The sequence below is a fragment of the Motacilla alba genome, chromosome 4, assembly GCF_015832195.1.
Source record: "Motacilla alba alba isolate MOTALB_02 chromosome 4, Motacilla_alba_V1.0_pri, whole genome shotgun sequence".
Lineage (NCBI taxonomy): Eukaryota > Metazoa > Chordata > Aves > Passeriformes > Motacillidae > Motacilla > Motacilla alba.
The window spans coordinates 9769617-9781182 of NC_052019.1; positions in this window are offsets into that span (position 1 = coordinate 9769617).

Below are 11566 nucleotides of genomic sequence, written 5' to 3' on the forward strand. Positions count from 1 at the left end.
CATGGATAGAACTCATTTTAGCTTTGCACCATGGAACATTTCCCTCTCTAATATTCAGATGCAGAAGGAAGCCACACTTAGGCATGTGTGTCTATATCATCAGTTGTTCTGCAAATAAGCAAAACGCAGAAGGAGCGAGTGAGATAAGCACCAGAAAAATCCACAGCAACTGTTATTTTTCTCCCTTTTTCCACAAAATCTGGTTTGCTGGATTTGGCCAGCAGTGTGTTAGTTACATTTTTCCTAATTGGCAGCCAATCAAAATTACCACTACACTTTTGAAGACTGGGGAAAAAAGAAAATATCTGATGTTTTTAATTTCTGAAGCACAGCTCATTGTTAACAAGTGTTCTCAGGGGCAAACAGCTTTGCTCTAACCACAAAACCCTTGTACTTCATTAGATTGTACAAATAAGCGGCCCACACCCTCCATTTGCTCTCTCTGGCAGCCAAGAATTGCAATGGCTTCAAATGTAATACAATCAAGTGCAGATCCTTTCCACTATTAAGTTTTTATGTGATCTCTTTATTCTTTATTTCTTCTTTGGCCTTTAGCTGCCTATGGTGTTGTGTGTGAAAAAATAAACTCATTATTCTTGTTTGGTTTTCTCTCAGTAATTGTTTGGGCATTTTATTTTCAACACTTCTGCTAACTCTCGGCATTACTTATGCATAATCACTGCTAGAGTGCTATTACTGACTTTTTTTCCCCCTAAACACTGTACCTACACCTTTATGTCTGCTATTTTTCAATGTCTGCATTATAGTTCAGTTGAAAAATGTTTTGTGTGTCTGAGAGCCACTTATCTCAGCAGAGTTGGTATCTGCCTATCCCTTTGTGCAGCTTCTTCTGAAGTGAATGCTTGGCTCAAGGGAACCAGTAGGAGTTTTATACATCATGTTGATGGGTTCAAAATTTAGCTCTAGACCTTGTTTCTCTTAATTTTTTTTTGTGTGTGTGCTGTTCTATCCCTATCCAGAATAACATGGACTAATAAATTATGCTGGTCATTTTTCATTGAAGGAATGATGTGATTCTAAGGAGAAGAAATTCAGTGAATATACTTTAAAATTCTAATCTGTCTTTTAAACTTTTTCCCAATAGATTTTCCTTTTCTTCTGTGCACTCTGCCTCATTAAGTCCAGCAGCAGAAGCAGATTCATTATCCCTACTACTTCTTATTTGCATGAATTTTCTTTATGGGCTGAAATGTGTTAATAATGGATGTGTATATTTACTATAACAAATAACTTCATCAGTAACATCACAAGTTCTGATTTTACTGCTTTTTTATACAGGCATCAAAACCAAATATCAGAAATGACTCATAAATTTTTGGCTTTTTAGATAATGCTTGAATAGGGATCAGGGATGGCTGCAGCTCCAATTCAACTTTGATTTCTATATGGATGTTCTCCTGAACAGGCTCCTCAAATGGATGGGATGAAAAGTTAATTGGATCTATTTTGCCATTTTCCCCAATAATTTCGTTGCAAGGTCCTAGTAGAAAACTCTCAAAAACTCCTCTCTCACTGTTGTTAAGCATTATGCTTCTCTTTTACCTTGAGATATTAAAAACTTATGGATACAATAATTACAAGGAGATAGCTCAATATTACAAATATTTTAAAATATGTGGATCTCAAAAAGATCTACAGATTTCTGAGGATAGTCTTTTTGTTTATTTTTATGTTCCTCTCTCAATTGGTTTATTCTTCCATTCCAGTGACACCCGGGAATGTTGCTCATAAAGCTACCCGCAGAGCTTTCTTTCATGGAAGTGCTGGCAGCAGAAAAAAAAATAAACTTTCAACTTTCTCTGCTGGGTTTCTCAAGAAGGGTGCTAGTGACACAAAATTCATTTACATTTAAATATTTTCAATTTTACAGCTGAACTGGCATTAGACACTGGGGTTAGAAAGGATGAAGAGGGAAATACCCAGAATGAAGACAGGTGAGAATATTTTTTGTGATGGTGATAATAAAAATCTAACTTGAATGTAAAAACCCTGCAGATGGAAAAAAAAAAAAAAAAAACAAAAAACAAACCCATAGTGCTACAGGAAAAACTGGTCAAGAGTTGCAAATCCTTACCAAAATGGTATTGGTGCTGCTATGGCTACTATATTGTGAAAACAGAGATAAAAATGAGACTTTAAAGCTTTAGGTTGTACAAGGATCAAACTGTCCCTCCCACAGTGAGAAAGGCAGCACATAAACCTCTGCCAGCCCTTGCTAGGAAACCCTTCAGAGGTTCCAAGCAATTCCCCTTCGTACAAGGTGTGATTTTGAGGAGCTCTGGTGGATACATGGAGGTTTGTGGGGTGTGTGGTAGGTGTAAGTGAAACAAGGAGATGGAGAAAGCAGAAAAGACTTTCAAGAGATGATCAGGTTGGAGTCCAAAGCAGTCAGAAGCACATAAGGGAACTTGGTTCTACCACAGGAAATCACTAATGTGATAACAGACTCTTGCTGTTACAGTGGCTATCTGGCTCCCAAGGGATTTACTGGTGACACTGCTTATCTCACAGATGGTAGGCTGCTTCCTGGTTACCAGTCTTCAAAAATTATTGATGGGATGAATTCTAAACAATTTTAGTTTTTGGTGTCTTTTTTTTCTTTTTCCTGGTAAACAAGTATCTGTCCTCTATCTAAATCATACATAAAATTGCATTTTAATGACCTATCACCAGAGGTTTGTGAGTGTTTGCTATCCCTGTATTTTTTCATGGATCAGAAAGAAATGCTATATACACAATGTCCAATTTAAGTAAGAGAAAAGAAATACCTGTCATGTACTCTGAAAGGTGTAAAGTGCCAACAGGATCAAGAATGATGCTATCCTCCATAAGTATATATATTTTTTTTTATCTGAGTTTTAAGCATATTTCAAAGATAAAATTAAATTTTTCAATGTGTTACTTCACACTTCATAAGAAAAACTCTGAATAAATGGCAGAAAAGGAACTTCAGAAATACAAAGGAAAGCAGAAAGAACAAATTACACTGCTTATGAACTGATTTTATCTTGCAGGGGACCAGAGCACTGGATGCTATATACAACACAGAACAAGTTGCTGCCTAGAGGAACATGGGTTTTAAGAAATTTCCAGGTGTTGATTTTCAGGTGAGACTTGCACAATATTTACATTGAGATGAGCACAGCAGTGAGAATAAAAGAGAGAATTAGGTGACTAATGTAGCGAACCCCTAACACAGGGAATTTCGTGCTGTGACTCCATAATTAGAAGGCTGAACAAATGCTTTATTAAGCTAAGCTAAACTAAGCTAAACTAAGATATGCTATGCTATGCTATACTAATACTAAACTATACTAAAGGAAAACCTGTGATTCTTTCTAGACAGTCACAACACAGCTTTGACCTAATTGGTCAGTCAATCCAAACAAGTTACAGAGGCCTGGGGAATGAAAGCCCTGGTGAATGGAAGAGTCTCACCTGGAGTTAAATCTGAGAAATGAATGCAAGACACCTGTATTTTGCTGCTGGTAAATGAAGTGGGGCAGTGAGAAGGCAAAATCTCCCATGATGGTGAGCTGCTGCAAGACCTCTGGTGCTTGGCTTCTGACCTTGCACAATTCTGGCAGGCTCCTTTCCTCACCTGGTTTGATGCAGGCAGAAGAGTCACCAGGAGCAGAGGATGGACACGTCTGCCCCATTTCTGTGTCTGGCACCAGAGGGGTGAGCAGCAGCCAGGGCTGACCCCTGCACACGAGGAGAAGGTTAAAACTTCTTCCCTGCTGGAGAGCCACAGGGCACCATGGAGTGTCATGCCAACAGCTGAAAATAAAACAAGCTCATGCCTGGTGTTTTAAAAATTTAGGGATCTGCACGACAAGAAAGGTGTCCCCAGAATCTGCCTGGAAACAGAGTGCTGTGATAGCTGCACCAGCCAAAAATGAGTGGTTGTCAGAATCAAACACATGTCCCTTCTGAGTCAGCAATCCCTTCATCAAGGCACTAATGGACTGGGCTTTTGGGGCAGAAAATGTCCAAGTATCTAACTTTTCCCCACTTGAAATGGTTTCACTTGTGGTAAGAACTTAGGAAGAGGTGAAGGAGGGAATGCAGGAGTGGGAAGGGTGGTCTCACGCTGAAATACTTCACCTCCCAAGAGAAATCAAATCTGTGCTCCCTGGCTGTCAATGCCTTACCTGGGAATTCTGACTCTCTCAAGGAGCTTTCAAAACCAGGGTGGTCCAAGAGACTATAATGTTTCTAGGACATCTGTATTTGGCCCATTAGTCACTACCATAACAATCAAAAATAATCAGTAAGAAATCCTCAGAGCATTGTCATGAGGACAAAGGGCCAAAGAAATAAAAACATTACCCCATTTTTCAGATTGAGCAATTCAGGGTTTGGGGTATTGAAGAATATCTGACATCTGTGAACTCTCATGACAATTTTGAACCTATGTCAGGGATATTTTGTTCCAAATGTTGTCTGCTGAATACAAGGTCACACTGATGATATTTATGGTTAGTACTGTGCATGAAAAAAAGGAACAAACAAAACAAAAGGATTCATGGTTCTCCAAGCAAGGAAGGTAGAAGCAGGTATTTGATTTTTTTCAGACATATTTAAGCTGGAATATGTCCCTGCAGTATCATCTCCATAGGAACAGAGATAAAATAATGATAGAAAAATGTCCAAGAAATGGGCACATGATCAATGATGAAGAATATATGAGAAAAATATGAGATACAAGGTGCCATGGATAATGGAGTAGTGTGCCCTATCTGAGAACTTTGTATTTTATGATTGAAAAGAATTTCTCTTAAAAGGCAAAAAAACCAAAAAAAACCAAAAAAAAACCAAAACAAAACAAAAAAAAGCCAAACAAAAAAAATTAAACAAAAAAACAAAAAAAAAAAAAAAAAAAAAAAAAAACAAGAACCAAAAAACCCCAGCCCAAACCTAGCATTTTCCCTATTTTGTATTTCATCAAAAAATGGCATTTTTAGGTCATCCAGTGGAGCTAGTAGGAAATATATGAGTATGCAGTTTGAGAAGAAAATATGGAAAGGCAAAGCCTTCCAAGAATATTCAGAAGTAATATTGCTTATTGCTTTGCAGTAGATCTAAAAGCAGCTATTCAGCTCTCCTCCTCAGCACAGCATTGCACTAAAGCAACTACATCACCAAAGGAGCCTTTGAATCAAAAGTGAAAACTTTACTGAAGACAACAACTCAGAAAGTGGAAACTTCACTGGTGATTTTGTATCCTGTTTTAATTTTTTTTTCCAAAAAAAAATTTTGAAAGTAGTTAATATACTATGGCTGTATTTTGAATCACCCATCTGGATGGATTTTGTTGTGTGGGTTTTCTCAGAACTAGTCATTTAACTCTCTGTCACAGCACTGCTGTGCATATTTCTTGTTGACAAGAAATTTCCATTACTGTTTTTAGAGAATAGCCAGGAATGACCCGAAAGTTTCACTTCTGTGTGATAGTATTGTTTGTATATCTCCTACTAAGCACAGAGACATATAGAGTTCTTGTTCCTTCATGTGGATTAATTTCCATTTATCAATTCTGAATATCATCTGATCTTCACCTAGTCATTCAGCGTTGCGAATTTTCTGCACCTCTGCAGGAATTCAGCTTCAGAATTAGCTATCCTAAATAAGTTAAAAAATTCTGCAAAATTGGTTCCCCACTGTTTACCTTTTTTTGTTATCATTTGTGAAGATCCTGATAATGACAGGTCCCACGACATAGCTTTTGAGCCTCTCAATAATACAAAATGTTCATTTACTAGCATATATCATTACAACAGGACAGAGTCAAAAATTATTTTGGCTAATTGAAGGAAAACTTCTTCAGTAGTTTTCTCTAAAAGCCCTTGTTAGCCAATTTTATTAATCCCACATATATTGGAGTGACAGATCCACCTATCCAGTAAACTGCCATCTTCACAGAACACTTACAGTCTCACAAGCCATTCCTGTGACTCATCCCAAATCTATAATTTCCTCCATATGTATTAATTCCATTTCTCATTACAGTTCCTTGCCAATCTGGCTGGTGTTAAAGTCAAAAGAACTGGTTGGTCTTTCCCAAGATGACCTGACTCAACCTTTAAGATAATTATGGTACCATATTAACCATTTCTTTCATTCCCCTGATTCTGGGTCAAGCAGCAGGTAGATTATTTGCTTAATAGTTTTCGTGTCTATGATTCTACAGAGTTCAGAGATCAGAATTAAAAAACAACAACAACAACAACAACAAAAACCCAAAAAAACCCCAAAAAACCAAAAAAAAACCAAAAAAAAAAAAACAAAAAAAAACCCGAAAAATCCCAGGAGCTTTGCATTTAGTTTATTGATTTCTGAAATGCTTCCTGATGAGAATTCTGGTTGACATGATCAATTTTACATGATCCTGGTCTCTGCTCCTCTACAACAGTGATAAATTCCCCACCTTCCTTTGCAATAAGTGAGGATCAAACAAAGCTGTTCATCTTCATTGTCTATTTGTCCTACTGACTCTGGCAGACTCCTTCTTTCTGATATGTTTGAAGAAGTTTTGATTATTGGCATTTATGTCTTCACCAAGTTGCTCCTGTCTTTTTGTTTTTTTCTGGCTGTTTTGCTGTTCATTGGTACTTTATTTGCTATATCTTTTTTTCAAGTGGATACCACTGCCACTTTTACAGGTGTGACAGGGTTTTTTTTTTTGACTTTACTCTTATGCTCAGATATTCCAGCTTTGAAGTGTGGGAATGGTCCTCTTAGGCCCTAAGTTTCTAGTACAGTGTATTTTAATAGCATTTAACCTCATTGTCTGCTCATATTTAATGTCCTTTTAAAAAGCTTACTCATTTTAGGGTAGTTTTATTCTTTTCCAACATTTCATTCTACTGTGAGGGATATCCATTGTTTGCCCCTCAGTACCACTATTAAATCCACATATCTTCTGGTCACTGACACTGGGTGGCTCTTCTGTCTGTACATCCTCAGCCTCCAGCCCTGGGACCTCTTCAGAGCTAATAGCTACTCGTCCTCCTGCGGGTCTGTGGACTGTTTGCCATAAAAGCAGGCATTAATGCAGTGACTGCATCTTGAAATTAAATTTAGCCAGGGTATATGAGGTAAGTGATATCTCCCAATGCTGTTCTCTGTTTTCTGCCCTGATTTGCCTCCTTCCAAAATGATTTTCAGCACAACTCTCAGAACTCACTCCCACTGACAAGCCTGCAGGAGGAAGACAAACTGTTTAGAGACATTCATCTTGCTGAGTTCTCTACCAATCATCTCCACAAAGGGAGAAAAACTGCAGAGTGGAAGGCAGATGACACAAACATGCAGAGTTTTTGCCTCTTTCCTGCCCACCAGAAAACACCTCCCTTCCAGTGCTTCCAAGTGCACATCACTCCTTCTTCACTTACCTGATGCTCAAGAACTGCCACAAAAACTCTCACAGGAAAAGATACCCAGCTCCCATAGCTGAAAGCAATTCAGGTCTGAAGAGGTTTATCCATGAAGGAATATATAATTAACTGGCACCTCAGGATGAATCCTTGTCACATCCTGTAACTCACTGATCCCCATCCCAGTGAGAAAGCCCACCACAAGGTTCCAAACACCTGTGTGAGGTCAGGTCAGGTCAGGTCAGGTCAGGTCAGGTCCTTACCTGCTGCACTCTGCAATTCCCTACCCATGGGAATCTGACAGGGCAGCTGCTCCATCCCACTGAACAAAGGCAGAGGACATCAGGGCTGCTTTTGACTCCTGCTGTTTCCACTCAAATATCTTTGGTGGTATTAAAAATGTTCATGCTTCTTTTATACTTTTTAGTCTTTTCTTTCATTTCTAAAGCTTTGTAATTCCCTATTCACTCTTTGATCTGGCCATCTTCCTCTTTAACTTGGTGGGTTTGGGGTCAATGCCTCCCAGCAGTTTTTTTGTATTTGATACATGCATAAACTGTTCACACTGTGCTCTTATCTCACAGCCTATGGTTAAGCAGGCCACTTGCCAAGAGAATGCCATGCAGGCAGCCCCAAAAAGTGCAAGTCAAGGATCTCTGGCTCTCAGTCCACAAAGGCAAAAGGGACAGTGAGCCATTACTGCACTTATCTTCTTGAGGGCAGAGGTGAATTGGTCCAGGTGAGCATAGGAAAGGTGCCTGGTTTTGTTTTACATCTCTCTGGACTATTCTGATAGCTCTCTCAAGTAGTGAGGCTTTTTTCTTTGGCGTCCTACAGGAACCCAGTGCTCTTGCCCTGAGGCTGAATAAGATTCTCCTGCAGATAAGGAGATGTCTGAAAGTGAAGACCATTAACTATAAACATAAAAAGATAAGTTTTTTTTTTTTTTAAGATTATCTTTCACTTATTTTATCCATAATGTAGAAATTCAAGATGACAAGTGGCTGAGAAAACCATAAAGGTTTTTTGACATGAAAACAATGAAATCAGTTTTTTATTGTAAACTTTGTATTGGAGGAATGTAAGAGATTACTGAAACAAAATGGTCAGTAGGCTGAAAATTATCTTAAAGTACAGTAGCTGATCCACACTAAATCTGGCACAGGATAGCTTGTTCCAAAGCCTCCTCACATTTCTGTGAGCACCGAAACAGAGAAAAGCCTCTGAACTTTCCTTTAGAGACTCCTAACTTCCTTAAGAGTCCAGAAGAGAAAGGAAAAGACTGAAAAGAATTGACTGCAAGAGGATGGCATAAACAATTAACAATGAAAGAAAAATAAGGTTTTAAGCAAAACCAAGACACTCAGGTGTCGGCTTGTCAAATTAATTGTATTAGTAAACAAGGTAAATTGTAGAAATCGGAAATAAACATTTTTTTAAATCAAATTTTCTCTTCACTACTATAAAATAATCAGATTGATGAAATGGAAGGGGGACATTTACCAGCTTTCCTTACAAGATGTCGTGTGAAGTTCTCTGTCCTGCCAATTAGTATTGATCTACTTCACTTGATGTTTCCATTCTAACAATGAAGTAATAGAAACTGAAACATAATTTGCTGAAATAATTTTTTCATTAGACTGCTCCAGACCTAGTCAATACCTTGAGAGAGTTGGCAGTTCATCAATTGCAATGATATCTAATGGTCTTGCCACATTGCTTTAGATTTTCACTTAATATCTTTATAAAAAATAAGCTAGTCTGCAAAATAAAACACATTTTAGAGAAGATTTTATTGTTCAAGTTGCTGCAAAGTTAAGTTACATATGGGTAGAGGTAAATGCTGGATGATAAATTGCTTTAAAACAATGATGATATTTGCTCTGGCTTTGAATTGTGTTTTTTTTTTTTAAGCAGAAGTGAGATGCATCTGCTTTCAGAGACAAGCTAAGTCACATTTATATCAAATCCAAGAAAATAGAGTAGGCAAGCTAGCATAATAACATTCTTTTCATTTTTTGACCTGTGCTTCTTCAGAAAATGTTTTCTGTGGCTATAGTTCCACAGCATTTCAGAAAATTATCTCATTAAATCCTTGGTTTGATCTTTCAAGCAAAACATCAGCACTGGGCCTATGAACAAATACAAATAGCCTTCCATTATGTAATTTCCTACTTTCTGTTTTCAGGGATTTCATTTATATCTCCCCATTCCTTTAACATTTTTCTGCTTGTAATTCTGTCTTTTGTTTCACAGTCAGCATGGGAGTTCCTCAGGGACAGAAATCCTTCCTTGTTGTGAACCTGGGCAGTGTCTCACTCAAAAGGGTCAGGGAATAAATCTGGAAGCACGAGTTTTCATGGTGCAAAGCCACCAGACCTCCCAGAACTCTTCCTGGCAGGTTTTCTCAAGCACTTCAGGGGTGATTGGCACAGTTTGAGTTAACTCAGATAGGGCTGATCTACTTTGCTCTGTGAGGGGGCTTCTACCTCTGAGATGGCCAACAAAGCTTCCATTGCAGCCATGTTCTGACTGGGATACTGTTGGGATCTGATTCCTAGGAGCAAATGGTGCTATCTGGATTTGAATTTTGTGGATTGCTTCCTGGCTGCTGTTGGCCTTATCACCTTAATCTAGAGGGACTGCTCTAGATTTGAAGTGGTATTCTAAACAGGCTTCATATATGTAGACATGGGTCTATGCAGACACCTAGAACTGCAGGTCCTCACACACAGCTCAGTCAATGTCACACTCAATGTCTTAATCTCTGCCTGCAAATGCAGACAATTCCCTTTCCTTAGTTTTGAACCTGCAAGATTACTGAGAGTCCAGTTGTTTTGCTCCACTATCCCAAATTAATGAGGAAAGACCCAATATAAGAAGGATCTTATGGGTCCTTCTCTGGATCTCTGGAAGGACCTTCTGGGGTGGTCCCAGAGGATCAGAGGACTGGATCGCCTCTGCTGTGGAGACAGGCTGAGACATTTGGAGAGGCAAAGAAAGTATCTCATCCTTTTCCTCATCCTTGGTGACAGTGTTCCCTTCTGTGCCCAATAAAGGATGGAGATTTTCCTTAGCCCTCCTTTTACTGTAAATGTAATTATAAAAACATTCTCTATTACCTTTTCCAGCAGTGACCTTTGTGGAATTTGTGTGTTTCACAATGCTGGCCAACACAAATGCATAAATAAGTACATTTTAAAAGTAAATCAAGAGTCAGGCTGTCTTGAACATGAAAACACATAGCTGTAGATTTGAAGCGTGCTGGTCAAGATTTCCCAAAAAGATCAAAACCAATGTAAAAGCAGACTCAGTAATTACTTTTGCACTGAGATACAAATGGAAATCTAAAAGCTTCTAAGAAAAATGAAGAAGCTTATAATTCTTTCTGAATGTAACCAAAGGACAATTACAAACCATATCATGCCACTAATGACCTCACAAAAGCATGAGAAAATTTGAAAACAGAAAACCATTAGGGGAATCTTCTGAGTAAGAAACATCTAGTATACAGGAAAAAAAACTCTAAATATATGCTTCCACAGGAATCTGTGAAAATTAAAATAGAAATCTAGTTCTAGGGGAGCATTAGTAACACAAAGGTTAGTGTTTCCATTTTATTCTGTATTTTCTTCTCAATAACAGAATTCCATCCTCTTCTAATACTACTCCTGTGTTCGCCAAGTTTCATGACATTCTGATCAGTTCTGTCCAGATTTATTGTTTTTCCTCTCTAAAGTAAAACTATTGCTTTAAAATTCAGTGCTAATAAAGAAATTAAATTAACTGTTATTAAGTGAAACCAAGCAGCAGGAGGCTCAAGAGCAGCCTTCCAGATCAATTGTTTTCTCTTTTGGGTACTCAGTTGTACTTACATCAATGAAGCACCAGTATCCAAAGCACTGCCAAAAGTCACAGGATTTATCTTCAATTTATTATTACTTCAAATTTCCTTTGACTCTTGAAATAGTTTATGGGGAGGTTTCAACAAGTAACCACACAACCCCAACAGCCCTAAATGGCTAAGGCCTTAAGCAGTCCCAATAGCAGTAAAAAAAAAAAAAAATTTAAGGTTCATTAAAAAGCAAAAAAAAAAAAAAAAAAAAAAAAAAAAAAAAAAAAAAAAAAAAAAATAGAGGCTTCTTCACATCTTCAAATAAAGCAGC